The sequence below is a fragment of the Takifugu rubripes genome, chromosome 21 (assembly GCF_901000725.2).
Source record: "Takifugu rubripes chromosome 21, fTakRub1.2, whole genome shotgun sequence".
In the NCBI taxonomy this organism is placed as follows: Eukaryota; Metazoa; Chordata; class Actinopteri; order Tetraodontiformes; family Tetraodontidae; genus Takifugu; species Takifugu rubripes.
The window spans coordinates 1,257,389-1,281,853 of NC_042305.1; the positions used below are offsets into that span (position 1 = coordinate 1,257,389).

At 44.2% G+C, this 24,465-nt stretch overlaps 2 long non-coding RNA genes and 1 pseudogene across 2 annotated transcripts; 1 reads left to right on the plus strand and 2 right to left on the minus strand.

Annotated features, from left to right (window-relative positions):
* Nucleotides 1-273: 273 nt before the first annotated feature.
* On the minus strand, nt 274-646 carry LOC115247565 (uncharacterized). The gene is made up of 2 exons (XR_003886610.1): nt 505-646; nt 274-439 (listed from the first exon to the last, which is right to left on the minus strand). It is a non-coding gene; the product is annotated as an uncharacterized lncRNA (long non-coding RNA).
* A 2,992-nt stretch (nt 647-3,638) lies between these two features.
* Nucleotides 3,639-7,780, plus strand: LOC115247562 (uncharacterized). Its single transcript, XR_003886607.1, has 3 exons — nt 3,639-3,894; nt 6,950-7,117; nt 7,722-7,780. It is a non-coding gene; the product is annotated as an uncharacterized lncRNA (long non-coding RNA).
* Nucleotides 7,781-16,593: 8,813 nt separating this feature from the next.
* On the minus strand, nt 16,594-20,529 carry LOC115247715 (acetylcholine receptor subunit delta-like; annotated as a pseudogene).
* Between the last annotated feature and the right edge of the window lie 3,936 nt (nt 20,530-24,465).

Sequence of the window (24,465 nt, forward strand, 5' to 3'; positions counted from 1 at the left end):
ATCTGTTTGAAAAATAACAGAAATTGTTACTGTTGGTCAAAATTAAATTTGTGCTGCACACGTCTCTGCACTTTAATTTGTTTACAGTATAAATGAATTTCTTAAAACACAAGATGGAGCTCTATCCATAGCTATAAAAGAACGTTCTTTATAGGACAAATATGGTCCTGTGTATATGTTTGTGTTGGTTTGTGAGTGTAATTGAAAGAGGAATGCTGATGGGATATGAAGCATTATCAGGAGTTGTATGCTGTTGGAAAAATGGTGAAATAATCTTAAATCGTAAATCTGACTCTTGAGGAGTCAGAGCCTCACCAGCCATGAACCTCACCGCACGTCACTGGAGCAGATGATCAACTCAGCAACATGATCCGACACCAACACGATGTCTGGAGGCTTCAGGTCAAAGGGACACCAGGAGACGACTGTTGCTTCTCCACTGAAAAATTATGTTTAAAGGCTTAAAACGGCGCCATCAGACAATCACAGTCCATGAAAACTGACCTCAACCATCAAAAGGACCTGGAGAATCAGCACACAGGTCCAGCTTCAGAAGGTTTGAGGCTTCCCATCATGTCGTACAGGGAAGCCAGATCCAGATACTTGATGTTCAGTGACTTGGACACCTGAGGGAGGTCTCCAGAAGTTCTACTGAGGAATGAAAGAGTGGACGGGTCAGTTTTAGTCTCTTTATAAGCAGCTGGTTTATTGGGGAAGCTGCTGATGATAAAGGCTGATCAGTTACGTGAGCTAAAGAAGGTCTGTAACTTCAGATCACATTCAGGATTAACACTGTAAAAACATGAGCGTTTGTGGGAAAAGGATCCTTTTGATGTGTTTCAATGACCAATATTGTTTGTGTATTTGGTGTCATATTTTACAAATGTTCAGTTACGTTCTGTGAACGCTGGTGCTGAAGTCATTATTTTTCTCTCAATGAAAACATTTAATGTAGAAAATACAGACAATGATGCACCTAGAGATAAAAATAATCATAAAGGAGAAAAATACCTTAGATAATAGAAAAATATATTAAAAGGATAATGATGTATATAATGAATGCTGGACTTTTACTCCTCCCTCAACGAGGAGAACGTTCCACACCTGCTCAGAAGATTCTCGTCCTCTTTGGGTCTAACTACGTATGTATGTGAATGGACATTCTCAGTGATGAAGTCCAACAGATCCAAACACAGGTGATCCCTCTGACTCCCTCTGCAGGTGGATCACTCACTTCCTGACGGATCGGAGGCAGTATGTGCGGCTGGGGAAGACTGTCTCGGACTCTGTCTCCATCAGCACTGGATCACCCCAGGGCTGTGTACTTTCCCCCCTCCTCTTCTCCCTGTATACAAACTGCTGCACCTCAAGCCACCAGTCTGTCAAGCTGATCAGGTTTGTGGAGGACACCACCCTCATCGGTCTCATCTCCAATGGCGACGAGACTGCCTACAGGAGGGAGGTGGCTCGACTGGTGTCCTGGTGCGGACACAACAACCTGCAGCTGAACGCTCAGAAGACAGTGGAGATGATTGTGGACTTCAGGAAAGTCACGGCCCCTTTGCCCCCCCTTGCCCTCATGGACTCCCCCATCACCATCGCGGACTCCTTCCGCTTCCTGGGCACCACCATCACCCGGGACCTTAAGTGGGAGCCAACCATCAGCTCCCTCATCAAGAAGGCCCAGCAAAGGATGTTCTTCCTACGGAAGCTGAGGAAGCTCAATCTGCCTCCCAGGATGTTGGCGCAGTTTTATACGGCCATCATCGAGTCCATCCTCACCCCCTCCATCCTCCCCTCCTCCATCCTCCCCTCCTCCATCCTCACCTCCTCCATCCTCCCCTCCTCCATCCTCACCTCCTCCATCCTCCCCTCCTCCATCCTCACCTCCTCCATCATGGTGCTATGCTGGTGCCACCACCAGGGACAGACTGAGGCTGCAGCGCGTCGTGCGCGCTGCCGAGAAGGTGATGGGCTGCAGGCTTCCATCCATCCAGGACCTGTATATCTCCAGGACCTGGAGGCGTGCAGGTCGGATCACAGCCGACCCTTCCCACCCTGGTCACGGACTGTTTTTCCCCCCTCCCCTCAGGCAGGAGACTACGGTCCATTTGGACCAAAACCTCCCGCTACATGAACAGCTTCTTCCCCTCTGCCATCAGGCTGCTGAACACCAAGTGACTTATCACTGAGCACCATGAACAGCAGCCAGTCGGACTCACGAGCAATACATTACTCCTGCATTGACCTGCACTGTGGACTTCTAGCCTTGGCTTGGCTGCTGCTCTTGCACATTATAGGAATACACATTACCTATTCCTGACTATTTATATATACAGTATATACAGTATATGTTTTATCTTATTTATCTTATTCTAGTGTTTATTGTCTTCTCTATGTTGAATGTTGCAGCGTCACACCGAGACAAATTCCAAGCTTGTGTAATACTGTGTACTACATGAACAATGGCAATAAATAAATCTGATTCTGATTCTGATTCTGATTCCATCACTGATGACCACCTCTCAGCTGTCCTTCAGTCACCTCAGACATTCAGCCAGCTTTTAATACCTTTGTTCAAGCCCAGAACGCCCTGGATTATTCCCACTGAAGATGGAAAAGCAGCTGGAAAACATGAGTTATTGTTAACTGTACTGGTGTATGACTAGAGCGCATTACTGGACCACTATAAACTTGTTGTTTGTGCTTTTTCTTTCTTTGTGGAGATTAACACATTAAAAATAAATTGCACTGGTTCAGCAGTTGATCTTGTGTTCATATTTGACCTATACGACACAATTTCACAAAGTTAAACATACATTTTTACAGAATAGTTTTATCCTTCTGATTACCAGCACCAGCTATTCAAAATATATAATGTAGTGGGTTTTAAAATGAACTGAATGATGTCTGCCTTGTCTCTCCTCTACCTGTCCTCCCCCTTCTCCTCCTCTCTCCCCACCCAGCCCCCCATCAGCAGGAGGGTCCCCCCCCCCCATATGAGCCTGGTCCTGCTCAAGGTTCCTTCCTGTTAAAGGGGAGATTCTCCTGTTGATTGTTAGGGATCAGGCCCTGGGATTCTGCATAGCACCAAGTTTGACTACAACAGACATTACAAATAAAGATGATTTGATTTGATTTAAAAATAAAAGAACTGCGCCTGAAAATGAAGCAGAAGCAATAAAAACCCAACACCAGCGAAGCTTTCGAAGAATCTCAGATATTGATGAAACATTCTGGAAATCATGATGGAGAGATATTTTTCTCATGGCTCAAATTCCACAGCTATTAAGTGATTAAATGGATTTAATGGTGATATTCTGGAGTCCACAATTTCAGGTGAAGTTACACTGGGGAACAATCTGAAAATATCCTGTTGAAATTATTCTAAATTATTCTGATTAAAAATCAAATTGGCACACTAATTCCAAAATTACAGTCCTTTCCCCCCAGCCCGTCAAGTTTTGAAAGCTTCTCCTCCAGATCAGCAAATTTCCCCTAATGAGCTGGAGTCAGACTGGCCAGCTGATGACAACTGGATCAGCTCCGTTGGTGCCGTCACCATTAAGAGGTGTGTGCAGCCCCCCAAAGGTCAGAACTGTCAATATCCTATAGGGACACTTTGAACCAGAGGGGATCCTATAGATCAAAAAGTTGACCCAGTTTGATTCCGCACCCAAAAACGAACATCTGTCAGACGAACTCCAGTTGTTTCCCAGTATTTCAGTTAAAACGTGGACCAAATTGTTCTGAAGAGAGGCGCCTGTGCTGAATATGACGCGATCAAACCACAAACACGTGACGTGTAGAGGAAGAAGAAGCGAAAGTGAAAGTTCTCAACTTCGGGCTCCATCTTGAGTGACCGAGCCCTGATGGGAAACCTCTAATATTCAGGTAGCATTTGGTTCTTTCACTGCTGTCGTCTCGAATCAATGTTCCGCTGCGAGATGCGGCTTAATAACCTGCGTGTTCGCAATGAGCGTGCGCGTGTTTCGGACGCACATTGCGGCTGGTCGACGGGAATGTTGTGACGGATGATCAAACTTTGTAGCGTGTTTCCTCTAACTGCGTTTTCCGCTAACCCTGAGCCAACATTTTAGAGGTTGAGGAAGCACATTTTAATACTCACAATAAGTCGACAATATTATTTGCAGTCTTTGCAGAAAGAGGGACACAAACGCGACAGTTTTAGCCTCCTCTCTTTGTCCCTCCACCAGGGGGACAATCAATCCTTTATTAAAAAAAGGAGAGTATGTCAAGAGGGAGTTTTGATATTTTTGGTCCTGTACATGTGGTCAGATAAGATTAGTCTGAGCAGAATTGGGTGTTTTTTGCCCTTTGCTGTGTGTCATCTATTCTATTCAGCATGTTGGGTTGCTTGACTTCTGCTGGGAACGCCTGGCAGAGTCCCCTGTCAGAAGGAGCTTCAACTCACGCCTCCGGGAGAGCTTTGACCATGTCCCGGGGGAGGCGGGGGACATTGAGTCCGAGTGGACCGTGTTCCGTGCCTCCATTGTTGAGGCAGCTGACCGGTGCTGTGGCCGCAAGGTGGTTGGTGCCTGTCGTGGCGGCAATGCCCGAACCCGCTGGTGGACACCAGCGGTGAGGGATGCCGTCAAGCTGAAGAAGGAGTCGTATCGGGCCTTACTGGCCTGTGGGACTCCTGAGGCAGCAGATGGGTACCGGCGTGCCAAGCGGAGTGCAGCTACGGCGGTTGCCGAGGCAAAGACTCGGGCATGGGAAGAGTTCGGTGAGGCCATGGAGAACGACTTTTGGACGGCCTCGAAAAGGTTCTGGACCACCATCCGGCGTCTGAGGAGGGGGAAGCAGTGCACTGTCAACACTGTGTATAGTGGTGATGGTGTGCTGCTGACCTCAACTCGGGATGTTGTGGATCGGTGGAAGGAATACTTCGAGGACCTCCTCAATCCCACCAACACGCCTTCCAGTGAGGAAGTAGGGTTTCGTCCTGGGCGTGGAACAGTGGACCAGCTCTACACCCTCCGCAGGGTCTTCGAGGGTGCATGGGAGTTTGCCCAACCAGTCCACATGTGTTTTGTGGACTTGGAGAAGGCATTCGACCGTGTCCCTCGGGGGGTCCTGTGGGGGGTCCTCCGAGAGTATGGGGTGTCGGGCCCGCTGATACGGGCTGTCCGCTCCCTGTACGATCGGTGCCAGAGTTTGGTCCGAATTGCTGGCAGTAAGTCGAACTCGTTTCCGGTGAGGGTTGGCCTCCGCCAGGGCTGCCCTTTGTCACCGATTCTGTTCATAATTTTTATGGACAGAATTTCTAGGTGCAGTCACGGTGTTAATGGGATCCGGTTTGGTGACCTTAGGATCGCGTCTCTGCTTTTTGCGGATGATGTGGTCCTGTTGGCTTCATCGGCCCGTGACCTCCAACTATCACTGGATCGGTTCGCCGCCGCCTGAGAAGCGGCTGGGATGAGAATCAGCACCTCCAAATCCGAGGCCATGTTTCTCGACCGGAAAAAGGTGGAGTGCCTTCTCCGGGTAAAGGAGGAGATCCTGCCCCAAGTGGAGGAGTTTAAGTACCTCGGGGTCTTGTTCACGAGTGAGGAAAGAATGGAGTGGGAGATCGACAGGCGGATCGGTGCGGCGTCCACAGTAATGCGGACTCTGCACCGGTCCGTTGTGGTGAAGAGAGAGCTGAGCCGAAAGGCGAAGCTCTCGATTTACCGGTCGATCTTCGTTCCTACCCTCACCTATGGTCATGAGCTTTGGGTAATGGCCGAGAGAACAAGATCACGGGTACAAGCGGCTGAAATGAGCTTCCTCCGTAGGGTGGCTGGGCTCTCCCTTAGAGATAGGGTGAGAAGCTCTGCCATCCGGGAGGAGCTCGGAGTAGAGTCGCTGCTCCTCCGCGTTGAGAGGAGCCAGATGGGGTGGCTTGGGCATCTAGTCAGGATGCCCCCTGGACGCCTCCCTGGTGAGGTGTTCAGGGCATGTCCCTCCGGTAGGAGACCCCCGGGGAGACCCAGGACACGTTGGAGAGACTATGTCTCTCGGCTGGCCTGGGAACGCCTGGGGATCCCTCCGGATGAGCTGGAGGAGGTAGCTGGGGAGAGGGAAGTCTGGGCTTCTCTCCTTAGGCTGCTGCCCCCGCGACCCGACCCCGGATAAGCGGTAGAGAATGGATGGATGGATGGGACTTCTGTTGGGTCGTGGCAACTTGATGCATCACTTCTGAGATATTGACACACCTTTTTCCTGAGGCTGGCTCCAATGCTGCCAACACACCTGGCCATGGATATGGTGGGACTTCTGTGATGAGTGGGGTCAGAGGTGGTGGACAAGCTCTGCTCCAAAACAAGCTTGCTAGATATGTTTGGGATCTCCTCCGCCACAACCACCAGCTGCAACTAGTAGCTGTGCACGCCATGCAGAGTTTTGACCTCTAGGTCAGGCTACAAATGTTTTTTCCAGCACCATCATGTGTTCGTGAGAAACATGATGCACCTGATCAAAAAAGCTGCTTGTAATCTGACAGACGAGCCATGATGAGATGTCAAGGTGCGTTGTTGAAAATGAAGATCCTCTTCTTGGAATCCTGTCTGAGATGACAGAAGATGATGCTGCATTTGACCCACTTTGATGATGTGATGACGTATTTCTGTTTAGTTTTGAATGCATTCTCATCTTATTTGTTGAATTTAATGTTGAGAACTGACATCTTGAAAGAATTTAGGTTTTCTTGTAAACCATAACCAGATAAAAAATGATTTAATTTGTATTTGTGTGCGTCCGTCTAATGCCACCGCACCTTTTGAAACACCCAGGAGAAACATTTTTTCCACAACTATTTTACGTACAGGGTTACATCATATAATAGATTTTGATGTGAATGAGTCGACAATACGTCATTGGACAGACCTCTGCTTGTCTTCATGCTGAGAATCATGTTCTTTAATCTTATTTTCTGTGTCAACAGACTGTTCCTGCTTAACCGTTTAGACTCACATTTAAAAATGAGCGAATGTGTGATGGAAGAGGAAGAGAGAGCAAAGTCCGTAGTGTCCAGCTGTGTGTCCATGAAGAGCGACAGGTCCAAAGACCACCCTGAAAACTTCTGTATTGGACCTCAAGGCTCACCTTCAAAGTAAGGTTTTCTGAACCACATAACTCTGCCTTAGAACATTTCACAACCATACAAAACATCATTTTGTGGGTATTAGCCTCCACTATCGTGAAAAATGAAATTCATCAGCTCTTTAAAATGAAACGGTTCACAGTACTTTCACCATGTTGGCCTGTGGAAAACCAGTGTTGTCGGCCCGATGGACCAGCGTCCCCGTCGTTGCTGGACCACCGTTGGCCACCAGTTGGGTTTTTGGGATCAAAGTGGGGGCGTTTCCTGTATCCGGTTCTCCTCACGGATCCATGACTACAACATGTTGCTGCAAGTGCAGAGACGTTTGCTCTGGAAAGAACTTTAGAGCACATTCAGTGCTGCAGGATGAGGGGCTGGAAAAGGTGCCAGTTCTTTTCTCACTGCAGGGAACAGTTAAAAAAAGCAGCTTAAACTCTGAAAACATGAAAATGATACAGATACATCATTGATTTATTGATTCAGTTGCTATTCAGAATGGATTAGAAATGTTCCTGTTTGATAAAAATGCAGTGAATTGGGATTATTTAACTCCAACCTCTACAGATTATTTACCTTCATCACAGTCTCATCACTATTTCTGATGTTTCCTCAGGATGGACGAGGACAGAGCAGAGTCCACAGTGCCCAGCTGTGTGTCCCTGAAGAGTGACCACTCAAAAGATGCACTAATAAACTTCAGAAGTTCAGAGGAAATGTAAGAAAACTAAAGCGTGATGATGTGTTTGTGTGCCAGCTGTTAGTCACATTAACAGCAGCAGGTTGTGAGTTTATTATTGGAGATGTTTAACACTTAAACCTCAGACAGTCATATAGTTACAGACTTAATGTGAATATTGTTGATTAGAAACAAGAATCATGTTTAAACTGAAAGATGAATTCAGACATAAATGCTGGAACAATATTGAGTCTTGATCAGGTTCTTTCATCCTATAAATCAAAGGACTAATAGAGATGTGTTTCATAGTGAGAGTGGGGAGCACATCCTATCAAACTGGGACCAGTCAGCTCCACCAGGAGAGTCCTCTTGTTCACAATCTGGAAGCAGATCTGGAGATGCTGAAATGAAGCCCAAACAAAGTAAAACTGTTCAATATGAGATTTAATTTGTGATGTCATGAATTTGTAGTTGTGTTGATGATTTATTATAGATGGAAATCATTGGTTTACTTATGTTCAGGAGGTGATCTGCAGGAGGTGATAGAAGGTCATAAGATCAGTCTGAAGAGAAGATGTGAACATGTGACTGAAGGAACTCATGAAGCAGGAAGTGGAACCCTGCTGAACAAGATCTACACAGAGCTCTACATCACTGAGGGACAAAGTGAGGAGGTGGACACACAACATGAGGTGAGACAGCTTGAGAGAACCTCCAAGAAGAACATCCAGGACACTCCAATCAAGTGCCAGGACATCTTCAAAGTCTTATCTGAGCAACAGAGACACATCAGAGTGGTTCTGACCAACGGTGTCGCCGGCGTTGGAAAAACCTTCTCAGTGCAGAAGTTCAGTCTGGACTGGGCAGAAGGTTTAGAGAACCAAGACATCAGTCTGGTGCTTCCGCTCTCATGCAGGGAGCTGAACTTGATCAGAGATGAGCAGCACAGTCTTCTCTCACTGCTTCATGTTTTCCATCCAACATTACAGAAGATCAGAGCAGAAGATCTGACTGTCTGGAAACTTCTGTTCATCTTTGATGGCCTGGATGAAAGCAGATTTTCACTGGATTTCAACAAGCATCAGGTCATCTCTGATGTCACACAAGTATCGTCCGTTGGCGTGCTCCTGGTGAACCTCATCCAGGGGAACCTGCTTCCCTCAGCTCTCATCTGGATCACCTCCAGACCTGCAGCAGCCCATCAGATTCCTCCCTCGTGTGTTGACAGGATCACAGAAGTACGAGGCTTCACTGACTCCCAGAAGGGGGAGTACTTCAGGAGGAGGTTCAGTGATGAAGATCTGTCCAAGAGAATCATCTCACACATCAAGGCCTCCAGGAGCCTCCACATCATGTGTCTGATCCCAGTTTTCTGCTGGATCACTGCAATAGTTCTGGAGGACATGATGACCACAGACCAGAGAGGAGAGCTGCCCAAAACCCTGACTGACCTCTACTCACACTTCCTGAGGATTCAGATGAAGAGGAAGAAGCAGAAGTATGGAGGAAAGCAGAGACCAGAGGAACTGACTGAGGCTGATAAAGAACTCCTTCTGAAGTTGGGTCGGCTGGCGTTTGAACACCTGGAGAAAGGAAACATCATGTTCTACTCAGAAGACCTGGAGCGATGTGGACTGGACGTCTCCGAGGTGTCGGTGTACTCAGGAGTTTGTACAGAGATCTTCAAGAGAGAGAGTGTGATCTTCCAGAAATCAGTCTACTGCTTTGTTCATCTGAGCGTTCAGGAGTTTCTGGCTGCCGTCTACATGTTCCACCGTTACACCAGGAAAGACACAGCGGTTATAAATCAGTTCCTAGAATATTCTGAACCAATCACATCTCTTGATGACTTCCTCAGGAGAGCACTAATGGAATCTCTTGAAAGTGAAAATGGCCACCTGGACTTGTTTGTTCGCTTCCTTCATGGTCTCTCTCTGGAGTCCAATCAGAGGATCTTGGGTGGACTGTTGGATCAGAGGAACATCCACCCAAAAACCATCCAGAAGGTCCTCAACAACCTGAAGGAGCTGAACAGTGATGAAGTCTCCCCAGACAGAAGCATCAACATCTTCCACTGTCTGATGGAGATGAAGGATCAGTCAGTCCATCAGGAGATCCAAGAGTTCCTGAAGTCAGGGGAGATATCAGAGAGGAGACTGTCAGAGATCCACTGTTCAGCTCTGGCCTACCTTCTGCAGATGTCAGAGGAGGTTCTGGATGAGCTGAACCTGCGGCAGTACAACACCTCAGTGGAGGGACAACGTCGCCTGATTCCAGCTGTGAGGAACTGCAGGAAGGCCGAGTAAGTAAGATTTTTAGGGCCGGACATCGGGGTTTAAATCAAGCGAGTGGATCATGTCAGGTAGCAATACCCCCTCCAGTGGTCATTCCTTCAATTATTTATCTCCATTGCAGCGTCCATAAATAAAAAACAACAACAATTCATCCAGAAATGTTCAACACTGGCTGGATATAAGTTCAAAGGTCAATCCAGACAAACCAACATAAGGCAGGAATAATAGGAGCCACAAATTAACTTACTATCATGAAATTACTGTCATGTCATTAAATAACTTTTGTTTGTTTGTATATATCGTATTCAAACGACAGAAAAACACATTTTAACTAATGACACGTGACTATTTTGCTTCATTTGTTCAACGTAAAACCAGCCGGCCTCGTTGGTTTAAATAGGTGTTTTAGGTCTTTGTGGCGGTTCCGTTTGGAGCCTTTATGTGACCCACAAAGTTGTTTGAGCCTTTCCACACCCGTTAGGTGGCAACTTCATCACTAGCAACAAAAGGTGCAGTGAAAATGATTTGAAGGGAAACAGGCAGATAGAACAGAAGCTGAGGGCAATCGATGCAACCAGAGACTCTGATGTCATCGATCGGATCGCTGAATTAAGACTTGACGCACCATCGTACACATTGGATGAAATGCAAAATATCCAAAGAGCCGATAGACAGATAAAAGATGCACGTTTCTTTAAACCATTTGCTGTAATCATTTTAAATATTGAGTAATTATGAGCTGTTCTAAAATAAGACAAATGTTGAGAATAATTCAGTTGCATTTCAGATCTGATGGTCGTTCAAACTGTTGCTCTACGGTGTTGAATTTAGCTTTTCCAGGAAATGAGCTACATTTGTGTTGAGGTAGATTCTCAGATAAGTTGATTAGAAATCCCAAAGTTTGACTCACTATTTTTGTTTCATGCACAACAGACTGTCTGATAGTGTTCTTTCAACGAGTCATTGGGAAGTTGTGGCCTCAGCAATGACGTCAAACCCTTCTCATCTACGGGAGCTGAGCTTAAGATGGAACCAAAGCCTGACAGATACCGGAGTAAAGTTACTGTCTTCTGCAATGATGCATCCAAACTGCAGACTGGAGACGCTCAGGTCAGGAGGCCTCTGTTGGTCTTTTCTAAATTTCTTTACATTTTCTGCTTTTCTCTTCATTTTCAGATTTAGAAATGTGTTTTTATTTGCCCCATTTATTCCTTTTCCAGGCTGTGGTGCTGCAGTTTATCAGAGATCAGCTGTGACTCTCTGGCCTCGGCGCTGAGGTCCAATCCCTCCCATCTGAGGGTTCTGGACCTGAGTAAGAACCAGCTGAAGGATCCAGGAGTGAAGCTGCTCTGTGGTGCTCTCCAGGATCCTCTCTGTGAGCTGGAGACTCTCAGGTCAGTCAGAGATGATCCAGTACTTTCCCAGGTGTAACTAGTTAGACAATAACTGTTTACATGTTTGATCTTTGTTATAAACGTAGTGTTACAGTTCTCAGAAAAAAGACCACACAGGACAGAGTTGCAGTATTAAATTGGTTGTGGAAATCTGTCCCATGTGAGGATGGTCATCAATGACTAGAAAGGAAGTATCAGTTGTAGATTTGTCTTGTTTTATTTTAGGCTGGCCACAAAACCGCCCAAACATTCAGACCAATCAAAAATGGTTCTTCCTGTCTTTTAAAGATCAGAAGGAAAACTAGAAAACCCCAAAAAGAAAGCTGCTGCAGTGTGCCATGCCCCTTCTCTCCTGAGAAAAGCCATCCCAAAAAAGAGAAAAGCCCAAGTGTGAAGTGAGCCCCCTGTTAAACCTTGGTACCGAAAGCCTGCAGTCATTCTCATCTTAGGTGGCTTCATTCCAGCCAGAAGCCCAAACCTGCCTCCCTCTTAAAGGGGCAGCAGGTCAGTCCAACCACAGAAACCTTCATGAAGATCTGAAGCTTTCAGCATCCACAATTGTTGCACCTCACTTCCATTGGAGTCCAAATCAGAAGTCAACAAGTTGATTCTACACCGATTCTACACAATGCAACCATTTTAAAAAGGTTTCCATGCAGAAGTTTTCACACATTTTTATATAAATCTGTTTGTTCATCGCCTCCTTCTGTTGTAATGATCATTAAAGAAAATGACCTTATTTGAGTTTTTCTCCTCACAAATATGACTTTCTATGAACGATGCAATAAATGCAGCTTGCAATCTAAGACAATATGGAAGTATGTGTATATAATAGTAGTGGAAGTAGCTCATAAAATAATACATTTGCTCTTCTCATCCAATCTTTCTATGTTATTAAAGAAAAACCTGCTCTTAGTCAACAACATCTAAGACATCAACCAAAAATCCTAATTTTATACAATCTAATATAAAACAGGAGAGAAGACTCTTTCTGCAGAGACACTGGTGGCAGGAATGCAGAAGTATCACCTGCTCAACTTGGAAGGTGGAGCAGAAACCACCAGCTGAGAAGGTCCTCAGCGAGAGGAAGTGGTGGAGAACCATGAAACTTGCTAAGCTCCACCTCAGCTCCAGAGACGGGCTGAGCTGGAGCTGTGGCACCAGGTATCGCCCAGAAGAGCCTCCAACAAACAAGCTCTTCTCTTGGGAGGAGAGGGCTTTGAATCTCAGCTCAGTGTGCTTGTCTCTAGTAGGTGGCAGCTGCACCTTTTCCTGAGGTCCTTGTTGATGCCCTGAGGGGAATTGATGCTCCTGCAATGTTTTCTGGCAGCATTGAGCTTGCAGTGGGGCAATCAAACACACTGTGGGGGGGCTCTCTTTCCTTCTCTCATCTGGAGAACAAGTGACACCAGCTGCCAATCATTGTTGGAGAAATGTGCAGTCAGGGGAACGATGCGTCCAGACTATAGCCACCCTTCCAGCATCCAGCAGTGTCTAAAACCTTTGATTTGGTTTCACCAGAGAGTGTAGGGATTGCAGGGTCGCTGCAGCATCGCCCACAAGCTATCAGGAGTGGGTCGCTTTGTCCCAACTCCTGACAAGAGTTGAGTGCTATTGAGAAATGTGGTCTCACAAACCTGGAAGGTATTTTGACCTACACACACTTTACATACGGTGTAGATCTTGTCCAACCGCCCTGAAAGAACCCAAAATACGAACATACGGCAGATAAGCTGGTGCAGGACGAGAGGTTTGTTGCTTGTAAGCTGTGTTTTGCTCTGGTACATGTTGATTTTTATTTGTCTTCTCTCAAAATAATTGTTATTTTAGACTAAGGGAGTGCAGTTTATCAGAGACCAGCTGTGATTCTGTGGCCTCAGCTCTGAAGTCCAACCTCTCCCATCTGAGGGTTCTGGACCTGAGCTCCAACATGTTGCAGGATTCAGGAGTGAAGCGGCTCTGTTCTGGACTGGAGAGTCCAAACTGTAAACTGGAGAGGCTCAGGTCAGTCTTCATTTTTCTACCTATATACCAGCTGCTAAGATGGTGAAGTGAGGCTGTTCTCAACACTGCTGTGATGCACCACATTAAAAAAATTCCTTGTAATATCGTGAATTCAGGTCTGACCCAACTAAGAACTAACGTAGGTTTAGTACTGACGCAGATAACATGCAGACCTGCACCGTATAACCTCATCCTGCATTTTTCAGATTAGAATACTGCAGCTTATCAGAGATCAGCTGTGGCTCTCTGGCCTCGGCGCTGAGGTCCAATCCCTCCCATCTCAGAGAACTGGACCTGAGTCACAACCAGCTGAAGGATTCAGGAGTGAAGCTGCTCTGTGGTTTTCTCCACTTTCCAAACTGCCGACTGGAAACTCTGAGGTAAACACCATTCTCAAAAATGTCCATTATTCCATTCGAGGGTCCTCACACTTTCTGAGTGTGTGTTGTGCCCAGTTCCTTCAGGAGGGAGGGCCACACGGGGACCACTTATTCATGATAAATTGATTTAAGGACAATGAAAAAGCCGACAGATGGTAACCAAAATTAGACAAAACTAGGTGAGGGTGCCTGGTAGACACCAGCCAACGAGGAGGGAGATGGTGAGGGAGACAGGAAGTCATCTAAGACAGGTTGTGCCTTTAAAGATGAGCCACAGGTGAGATGGATCTCCATGATGAGATGGGAGGGAAAGAGGTGGGAGAACCTGGGAAGAGTGAGGGCCAGAACAATATATATTCTCCTTTGGAACAGTGCAAACCTGAGAGGTTGGAATTGTGGTAATTACATATTACTATCATTTTTTAACCTGTAACTAAATTAAATATTTACAGATCATGCCTTTGATTAACCTTTCAGATTAATACTGGTTTCACTTATAACCTTATAAAAGTTTCCCTTCTTTATTTAGATTAATGCGCTGCAGGTTATCAGAGATCAGCTGTGACTCTCTGGCCTCGGCGCTGAGGTCCAATCCCTCCCATCTCAGAGAACTGGACCTGAGTGGGAACCAGCTGCAGGATTCAGGAGTGAAGCTGCTGTCTGATCTCGTAGAGAATCCAAACTATGGGCTGGAGACATTGAGACAGTAGCTGGTTGAAGCCAGTCAACTCCCGCTCATCTGCTGCATCACTCACTGACCACTGGTGAAGAACATCTGTGGAAACATCTGCCATCTACTCCCTCCATAGATGAAGAATTCAGTTTTTAAAAAGCGCTGGTGGACTTTCAGGAGATCAGTCGATGGTCGACAAAGCAGAAGCAGCTTCGCCTTGAAGTTAAATTAGTTCCTGGTATCACACAATGCATCTTTATAAAGTTCTAAATGGCTCCTCGGCCACTCTTATAAGCATGAAAACATTCTCTTAATTGTCTCTTCAAATGTCTGTATTATACGTTACTATTCACATCATGCCTTCAGAATCTTTAGGGTTTAGTATTTACTGTCTCTGTGACATGGAGCATTGGAATATTTCAGCTGCAGCCAGCAAAAACCCATCAGAATGACGGCTATCGGTGGGAACCGCAGGTCATTTGACTTTAGTCAATCTGGTAAATGTTATAGGATTTATTGCAATCTACCGTAATAAAAACTATGAATAAATGTGGGAAATAGGAAATAAGAAGAAGCAAAATGACCAAATAAAATTCCCATGAATACTGTAAATTTAAAGATGTCAAGAATGGAATATCAGCTTAAATTTAATCAAACATAAAGTGAAAAGGCCTCCTTTAAGTTTACTGCAAAAATAAACACTAAATCAAGAGTGACACGCGCCAAAAACGTCTCATTCTCTCTTCTGTCTCCACTCATTCTTTTATATTCTCTTAAGATAATGGGGACGGGGTCGTGTGATAACAAAACAAGCTAATTGGGGACTATATTTTTGTTGCAAGAACTTTGGCTCTTCAGAAGTTTCTATGTTGGCTTCCACAGATTGTGCATCCACTAGAAACTCAGTGTTTTTGAGGAACTACCAGGAGCGGCTGGAGTGGAGGCCAATGACGCTATAGCTACATATAGGTACATATAGATCACCGTTATCCTCAACCCAAAAGACCACCAGTTGGCGCAGCAATACTAAAGATAGGAGGTTGTGGTCGTTGCGCAGACGCGGAGTGATATCACGCACAAACGTGCCCTATGTTCTATATACCGTATGTTCGCGACCAAAGGGCGCACCGTATTAAAAGGTGCAGCCTCAGTTACGGGTGCTATTTCTGTATTTAACACATACATCAGGCGCTCCGCATTATAGGGCGCGGGCATGGTAAAACATACCGCTACCATAGCTTAAAACATGCATGCTAGCGCGTATTTAGCAATTTTGCGAAAGTCGAACAACCGACAACAATGTTTCCAAAATTAAAATTTTCGTATTTTTCGTATTTTGTTATTAAGCCCCGGAGGGCTGAAGCAGGACCGCTGTTAAAAATGTATCAGTCCGCGCTTCCAGTTCTGGTGCAACGTCCAGTTCTAAATGTATGAATCCGCGTATTGACGTTTCAACGTCCCATCAGTAAATGGGAGAGATTTGGATATAGTCCCCCTGAGGTGGTGTTTTTAGAGCAGTTCTTAACAACTTTCTCTTTGCCTGATAAGAGATCCAAACATTATTTCACTTCCCTATAAAATACTCTAAAATTTGCCATTCAAGATCAGATCCCACCAGGTATAATTCATCCTCTAAATTTTCACAATTTCTTATTCTGTCAGGCTGTTTTTAAACCTTTGGCAACATAAAATAAAGTACTCAACTGGTATTATGTCAGGCTGGTTTACATCCCATAAAAGAAGCCAGCAGAAATAAAGCACAACAGTTACACAGACTACGCACAATAATATAGAGGATATAAAAAACAGTGTTGAGATGGGTTTGTGTCACTTTAGTAAAATCAAAGCATTTTTCTTTATGTGCCAGCAATGAACACAATCTAAGAAGTCTTTGACCCTAAACATATGGAGCTCCTATAGAACAGACTAAAGATTTGTTGTTATTAAGATAAAGAAATGCAACATTTCCCCCAGAGAAATGATGGCGATGGAAAAAGCCCTGGCTGTGTGTGTGCATCACAGCAGGCGTGGGTTCTCCTCTCTGGAGTCATGCGGGGCTCCTTTGAAGGGCAGATGAGGAGGTTGGTTACAGATTCCCCTCAGAAAGATGATTACGGTGCCAAAGGTCATCACCGGGGTAACCAGGAAGAGGCAGAGTCGGTCTACTGTACGAGCGATGCCGCTCCAGTTATCCTTCTGCTGTCAGGACCAGACATTTACGCCACTTTTGATCTTTTTAAATCAGACTTTGGGTTGAGGACTCTGTTTGAACCCTCTGAGCTCATTGTAGTTGTTCTTGTTGCGCATGTGTTTAATGATGTAGTGGCTCCATCCACAGCCGGCTTGATCTCTGTGTACAGCTGATGGCTCCTCCCTCTTCTTGTGGTTTCACAGCTCCACACAGACACCAAAGCTCAGAACTCAAATGAAGCTACTGATGCTTCTATATCTCATGTGTTTAAATGTTTCTGGAAACGTCCTGGCAGCGTGTGTGACTCGGGTCACCAGTCCGTGTCTCCCAGACTGTTTCTCAAACATCAGCTCACTGCGGGACTTCACACTGTCGTACTCCTCAGCCGAGGAAATGCAGCCCACTGGGCTGGATCGCCGCGGTAACGCTCCATCCCAGTACGGCTCTGCCTCAGCAGGGCGGGACATGCGCAAGATGCGGGGTAATCGCTGGAGGAAGAGCTGGCAGAAAAAGAAAACAGGATTTGGAACACTGATACTGATGTGTGTATGTCTGTGTGTTATAGTGGGAAAACCACATGTTCATATATCCTCTTTCATATGTTATTAACTCACATGTTCATATATCCTCTTTCATATGTTATTAAGTCACATGTTCATATATCCTCTTTCATATGTTATTAAGTCACATGTTCATATATCCTCTTTCATATGTTATTAACTCACATGTTCATATATCCTCTTTCATATGTTATTAAGTCACATGTTCATATATCCTCTTTCATGTTATTAAATCACATGTTCATATATCCTCTTTCATATGTTATTAAGTCACATGTTCATATATCCTCTTTCATATGTTATTAACTCACATGTTCATATATCCTCTTTCATATGTTATTAAGTCACATGTTCATACATCCTCTTTCATGTTATTAAATCACATGTTCATATATCCTCTTTCATATGTTATTAAGTCACATGTTCATATATCCTCTTTCATATGTTATTAAGTCACATGTTCATATATCCTCTTTCATATGTGATTAAGTCACATGTTCCTATATCCTCTTTCATATGTTATTAAGTCACATGTTCATATATCCTCTTTCATATGTTATTAAGTCACATGTTCATATATCCTCTTTCATATGTTATTAAGTCACATGTTCATATATCCTCTTTCATATGTTATTAAGTCACATGTTCATATATCCTCTTTCATATGTTATTAAGTCACATGTTCATATATCCTCTTTCATATGTTATTAAGTCACATGTTCATATATCCTCTTTCATATGTGATTAAGTCACATGTTCATATATCCTCTTTCATATGTTATTAAGTCACATGTTCATATATCCTCTTTCATGTTATTAAATCACATGTTCATATATCCTCTTTCATATGTTATTAAGTCACATGTTCATATATCCTCTTTCATATGTTATTAAGTCACATGTTCATATATCCTCTTTCATATGTGATTAAGTCACATGTTCCTATATCCTCTTTCATATGTTATTAAGTCACATGTTCATATATCCTCTTTCATATGTTATTAAGTCACATGTTCATATATCCTCTTTCATATGTTATTAAGTCACATGTTCATATATCCTCTTTCATATGTTATTAAGTCATATATTCATATATCCTCTTTCATATGTTATTAAGTCACATGTTCATATATCCTCTTTCATATGTTATTAAGTCACATGTTCATATATCCTCTTTCATATGTTATTAAGTCACATGTTCATATATCCTCTTTCATATGTTATTAAGTCACATGTTCATATATCCTCTTTCATATGTGATTAAGTCACATGTTCATATATCCTCTTTCATATGTTATTAAGTCACATGTTCATATATCCTCTTTCATACGTTATTAAGTCACAGGTTCATATATCCTCTTTCATATGTTATTAAGTCATATGTTCATATATCCTCTTTCATATGTTATTAAGTCACATGTTCATATATCCTCTTTCATATGTTATTAAGTCACATGTTCATATATCCTCTATATTCTCGTTCATATGTTATTAAGTCGTATGTTCATATATCCTGATGTTCATCTGTTCAACAAAGGGACAACAGGATGTGTGTGTCTTACCTGTTTGGTCCACTCAGACATGACGTGTGTGCTCGGCGTCCTGAAGTGGAGGTTGAGGACGACCACACAGTTCAGCACCACCACCGTCACCACCACCATGATGAACATCAAATATCTTCAACACACAAACACACTCAGGTGTTTTCCATTTTTTAAATCTCAGCCGGTTGTCACCTGGTTCTGCAGCCCTAATGTATATATAGTTTGGAGAAGCAGAATATATCTGATTCAGAGTTAAAGTGATGTGGAGTAAATGGTGCGTTTACCTACTTCACAATAAGAGGAACAGACGTGGATGTTTCTGGAGCCTTTGAGAGATCAAGAGTAGGAAGACAGACTGAGCGAGCAGCACCAAGATGGACAGTGTCATCTTCTCACCACCTACACACATTCACACACATTTTTATTATCCTTTTAAAAATATATTCAAAAATCTGTTGGGGAGCTAATTAATGTTTCTCGATTAATGGCGGCCCCTCAGCTCCGCCCACTACCGATGTTTGCTGCTTTATTAGCTGTGTTGTCCCGTGCTGACGTGATATTCAGCTATAATGTCTGATTCTTTGGGTGCTGTTGAAGGTTAACTCAGTTCATGTAGTTGTGATTCTGAAAAGGTCCCAGACTGTTAATCTGCCTGACGCTGGCTTCAGTACGATCTGTGACTCTGCACTGACTGTCTGCGGGCAGGTAGTAGACCAGCGAGGCCAGGAAGGAGATGAGCACGCAGGGGATGATGATGTTGACCACGTAGAAGAGAGGTTTGCGTCTGATGACCAGGTAGAAGGTGATGTCCTGATGCTTGTTGCTCTCCATGGGAATGTGTTTGTAGGTGTTTCTCTTGGCGGGTCGGTGGATGATCTCCCACTCACCATTCTCTGTTGGTCAAAGCCAGAGTTCAGACACAAGTGATGAAGTTATGACTGTCAGTCTGGTTGGAGCTGCAGCCAGTCTGAAGGCTCAGGCTCTGGGGAAAACAACTTCTCTGCATGTATCAACAGCATCCAGTACACTGAAAGTCACCCACAAGCTCCAGGACTGTATGCAGTAAAAAATAAAAATAAATGGAAATTAATCTTTACTTGGTTACCTGTAAAGCTTGCAGGATCAATAATGATCCATTCAACCGTACACTTGGTTTCATTGACTCTTTCTTCCTTCAGGAGCAACCTGATCTCTTTGGCATTGTACGTTAGAGAGCTGCAAGGCAACATGGGAAATGCAGTTCAGAATTTAAAAAGCCTTTTTTCCTACTGGGAGAGTTTAGCTGCACCGTGCATTTTATTTTTGCACCTTTTTCTCCTCTCATATGTGTTTAGATTCTATAAAATCTTGACTCAGCTCAGTTTAAAACATCATGTCAGAGTTTGTCTGCGTTTCAAACAACAATGAAAAATCCTGCCCGTGCATACGTGAATTTGAGCGTGCAGTCCTGCCAGTCAAAGGGGAAATATTTGACGCTGATGGAGCAGGACGATCTGAAGATGGTGGGTGGTAATCAGTAGCAGAGACCTGTTGAATCCACTAGAACGTTGCAGTAGTAGGCCACGTTGAATTGGGCATCGTTGCTGAGGAGGTGGTTGTACACACGGAAATGTATTAAACATAACGAATTCAAGTATAAATAACAGGACAAGTGATACTTGTTCATTGTTATGACTATTTGATCATGTTAAAGGGGTTGAAACCATATTTTATTTAGAAACTCTTTCTGAACTCTGGTGCTCTGAAACATCTCCGCTTCCATTTTCAGCTGTTTTTATTATCAATAACGTCAAATCATCCATCCATCCAAATCGTTGTCCTGTTGGACCACCAAAGGACAAACACTTTCCATTTAGCATGGACAAAAAAATCCTGTTTAGCAATAAAGCTCGGCTCCATTCTCAGGTTTGTAGGTGTAGCATGAAGTCAGGCCCACTGCTGCTTTCTGCAGCTTTAGGAGAACAAGAATAGATTTTATCAGCAGACTGTGAGAATAAACAAGTGGAGTTTGTTCCTGATTGTAGCAGGAACCTCTGCGCAGGTAAAGCTAACACAGCCAGCTGGATCAAATTAGACACACAACAGACAGTAGATGGGGCCAAGGAGTAAAGATGCTTTTTGTAAAAAAAAATAAAATAAAAAAAAAGATACAGCTGAGGCTGAAAGTGTCTGAAATAGTCTAATAGTTTAATTATTTATCCCTCTTCACATTAAACAAGACTTTAAAATTCCTCTTCTGTGATTAAGAAGCTCACCCATTTTCTGCATGTCAAGCTTTGCCTCCGTTCAGAGGTTCTGGCTTCAACCATAAACTATTCTAAAAATGGAATAATTAAAATAAGAAAAAGAATCATCTTAGAATAAGCAAGGGATTGCGAAGTACACAGTCACTGATTCTCAATTTAATTTTTATGCTTATTTTTGTGAATATATTTTAGATTTGATATTTTTTAAAATTTGAAACTTTACTGTGTTTCCTTATGTGTTTATCTGCTTTGTGTTATGTGACTGAGGATCAAAACATTTTTACATGTACATTTTGGCATAAGTTAAAAATACATTAGTGTAATTCTAATAGTGTAATATCATACTGTCGAAATATTTGCATGAGGAAGTTTATGTAATGACATTTTGGGTATAAATAAAGTTGATGAGTCTTTATATTTTCTGTTAAGTTTAAATGTATTTGTTATTTGACTCTTTATTTGCATTTTGAATGAAACTTGAACGCAAAGTTGTCTGCTCCTTTGTTTACTTCCGGTTCCTGTCGCTAGTTTCCGGTCTCGTGAGCTAACTCTCGCTAGCTTGTCACTGACGGTGGTTGTCAGCGCAGCATCAGCGAGTCTCCAGCCCGGACGCGGCTCCTTCGTGCGTCCACAGAGGCTCCGTCTGTCTCCTACTGACTTGTATCTCGACATTTTGTCGTCGCTGCTGGTTGTCAAACGTTTGCTGGAACTTGTGGCGCTCGGCTGCCGGCGACGGCAGCTATATCTGTTTTAAAGAAGCGGAGGAGACCGCGGAGGAGGTTCCGAGGATGAACCCTCAGTGCGCCCGCTGTGGGAAGATCGTCTACCCGACAGAGAAAGTGAGCTGCCTGGACACCGTGAGCTGGATGACCCGGAGAAGCGTCCTTTTAGTCCGTTTTTGCGAGGATGACAGAAACGGGAACCTTTGGGCAGGTCCTGTGTGTGTTGTCTTGTTATTTTATATGACAAAGAGACGAGACGTGTTTCTAAGCCAAGCGTCTTTACTTGTTCCAGCACGTGTACCCCTTGCCTGCTACCGAGCATGCTGGGTAATGTAGTTGTCCTTCTATTAAACACATAACACCACATCTTCCCCCCTTTAAAGAAAGATTTATCCTTACGCGAAGACATAAAAAAAATGTTTTAACATTAAATGTTTTTTAATGTTTTTTAAATTTTTTAACTTCTTGGCATTGTAACTGTTTGTAAACAACTTTCTGCGTAAACTTTGTTTTAGATTGAAGAAGAAAATAATAAAGTGCAAATTATCTAAACATCTGAACAGCTTATGAACATGTCAACAATTCCCAACAACCCACAAAGTGCTCAACAGGTCTCGATCAGCCTCTTAGGTGGCTGAACATGTCTCTTTGGTCTCGACAACCCTGCAGCAGGTGGTGATGCTTGCACTTTTGTCAAACCATGGTCAGCACAATCAGGCCCACTACCAGCCGGTTCTGCCGATCCAGCTGTGTCCTGCTGGACGGCTTCCTGGGCCACAGTGTCCCTCTGACTCTGCTGCAGCTGAAGATCTATGCGGTTCCTTCTCAACAGCAGACCACTGTCCACCTGGACTCTGTAGGATCGTGGAGCAACTTCTTCCTGCACCTGTCCGGTTTGCTGCCATGTGCCTGTGGAACAGTCCCTGAGACGAACATTGTCTCCAGGCTTCAGCATAGGCAGGTGTTTCGCCTTCCGATCATGCCGCTTGTTTCTCCTTCTGGCCCTCCTTCGACTTTCTGATTCTGGATGCCCCTTTGGGTGTCAGCAAGTCCTCACACACTGGCAGGTTAGATCGAATGCGCCTACCCATCAGCATTTGTGCTGGCGACAGTCCATTTTGTAAGGGTGTGCTCCGGTAGATCAGAACACTCTTTTGGAAGCTGTCATTGGTTTGTGACTTTTTCAACAGGTTTTTTACAGTCTTCACAGAGCTCTCCGCCAAGCCATTTGATTTTGGATATGTTGGGCTCGGCGTGGTGTTCTTGAATCCCCATTCTTTGGCAAAAACAGCAAACTCCCCGCTAGAAAACTGAGGCCCATTGTCCGAAAACAACTCGCACGGGACACCGTGTCTGGCAAAAACAGTCTTTAGATAGATGATCACTGTTTTGCTCGATGTCGACTGCAGCATTCCAACTTGGAAAGTTTGAGAAGTAGTCAGTGACCACTATGTAGCTCTTTCCATCCCAGTCGAACAGATCAGTTCCAACCTTGTAGTAGGGTCTGTGGGGCACTGGATGAGTCATCAGCGGCTCAGCTTGTTGTTTTGGTCTGTAGATGCGGCATAGTTCACATGATGCCGTTACCTGGCTAATATCTTGATTCATTCTTGGCCAGTACATTACTTCCCTAGCTCTACGCTTACACTTGACCTCTCCAAGGTGGCCTTCATGTATCTTTTGTAGCATCAGTCTACGTAGAGAAGAAGGAATAACAAGCTTGCTCCCTTTCATCACGATGTCATCCACCACCATGAGCTCTGCTCTACAATTCCAGTAATCTTGTATTTTAACAGGGCAATTCTTTTTATTGTCAGGCCATCCTTTCAATATTGCACTCTTGAGTTCTGTCATTGTTTCATCTGCAATAGTCTCTCTCTGTATTTGCAGTGTTTTGTCTTCAGTCACTGGCAGAGATGTGACAACCATGTCCTCGTATGCCTCTATTTCTATGCTTTCCTTACTGTCTGGCTGTTCTTTCCTGTCTACTGCCCTAGACAGAGTGTCGGCTGTGTACATGTATTTTCCTTGAGTGTATATCATGTGCACGTCGTATTTTTGCAGCCTGATTAGCATTCGTTGTATACGTACCGGACAGTCATTTAATGGTTTGTTCATAATTGACACCAGTGGTTTGGGATCAGTTTCCACTTCAAACATCTTGCCATAAACGTACTGATGGAAACGTTCACATGCATACAAGCTTGCTAACAACTCTTTTTCAATTTGAGCGTACCTGGACTCGGCGCTCGTCAAGGCTCGTGATGCATAGGCAACAGGTAACCACTGCTCTTCATGTTGCTGCAGCAGCACTGCTCCTGAACCATATTGTGATGCATCTGCCGAAATTCTGGTGCTCTTCTCTGGGTCGTAGAACCTCAACACAGGTGCCTGTGTCAGAATTTCTTTCAGTTTTAGGAAACACTGTTCTTGCTCGTGAGACCAGACCCATTCAATCTTTTGCTCAAGCAGACTCCTGAGAGGTGCTGACTGTGTTGACAGTTGTGGGACAAATTTGGCTAGGTAGGTGACCATCCCCAGGAACCTTCTGACCTCATCTTTGTTAGTTGGTCTCTCCATGTTGTTAATAGCTGAGTTGTTCTCGGGTCGGGCTTCACCCCCTCTTCACTCACAACATCTCCCACAAAGGTAAGTGATTTGACTCCGAACTCA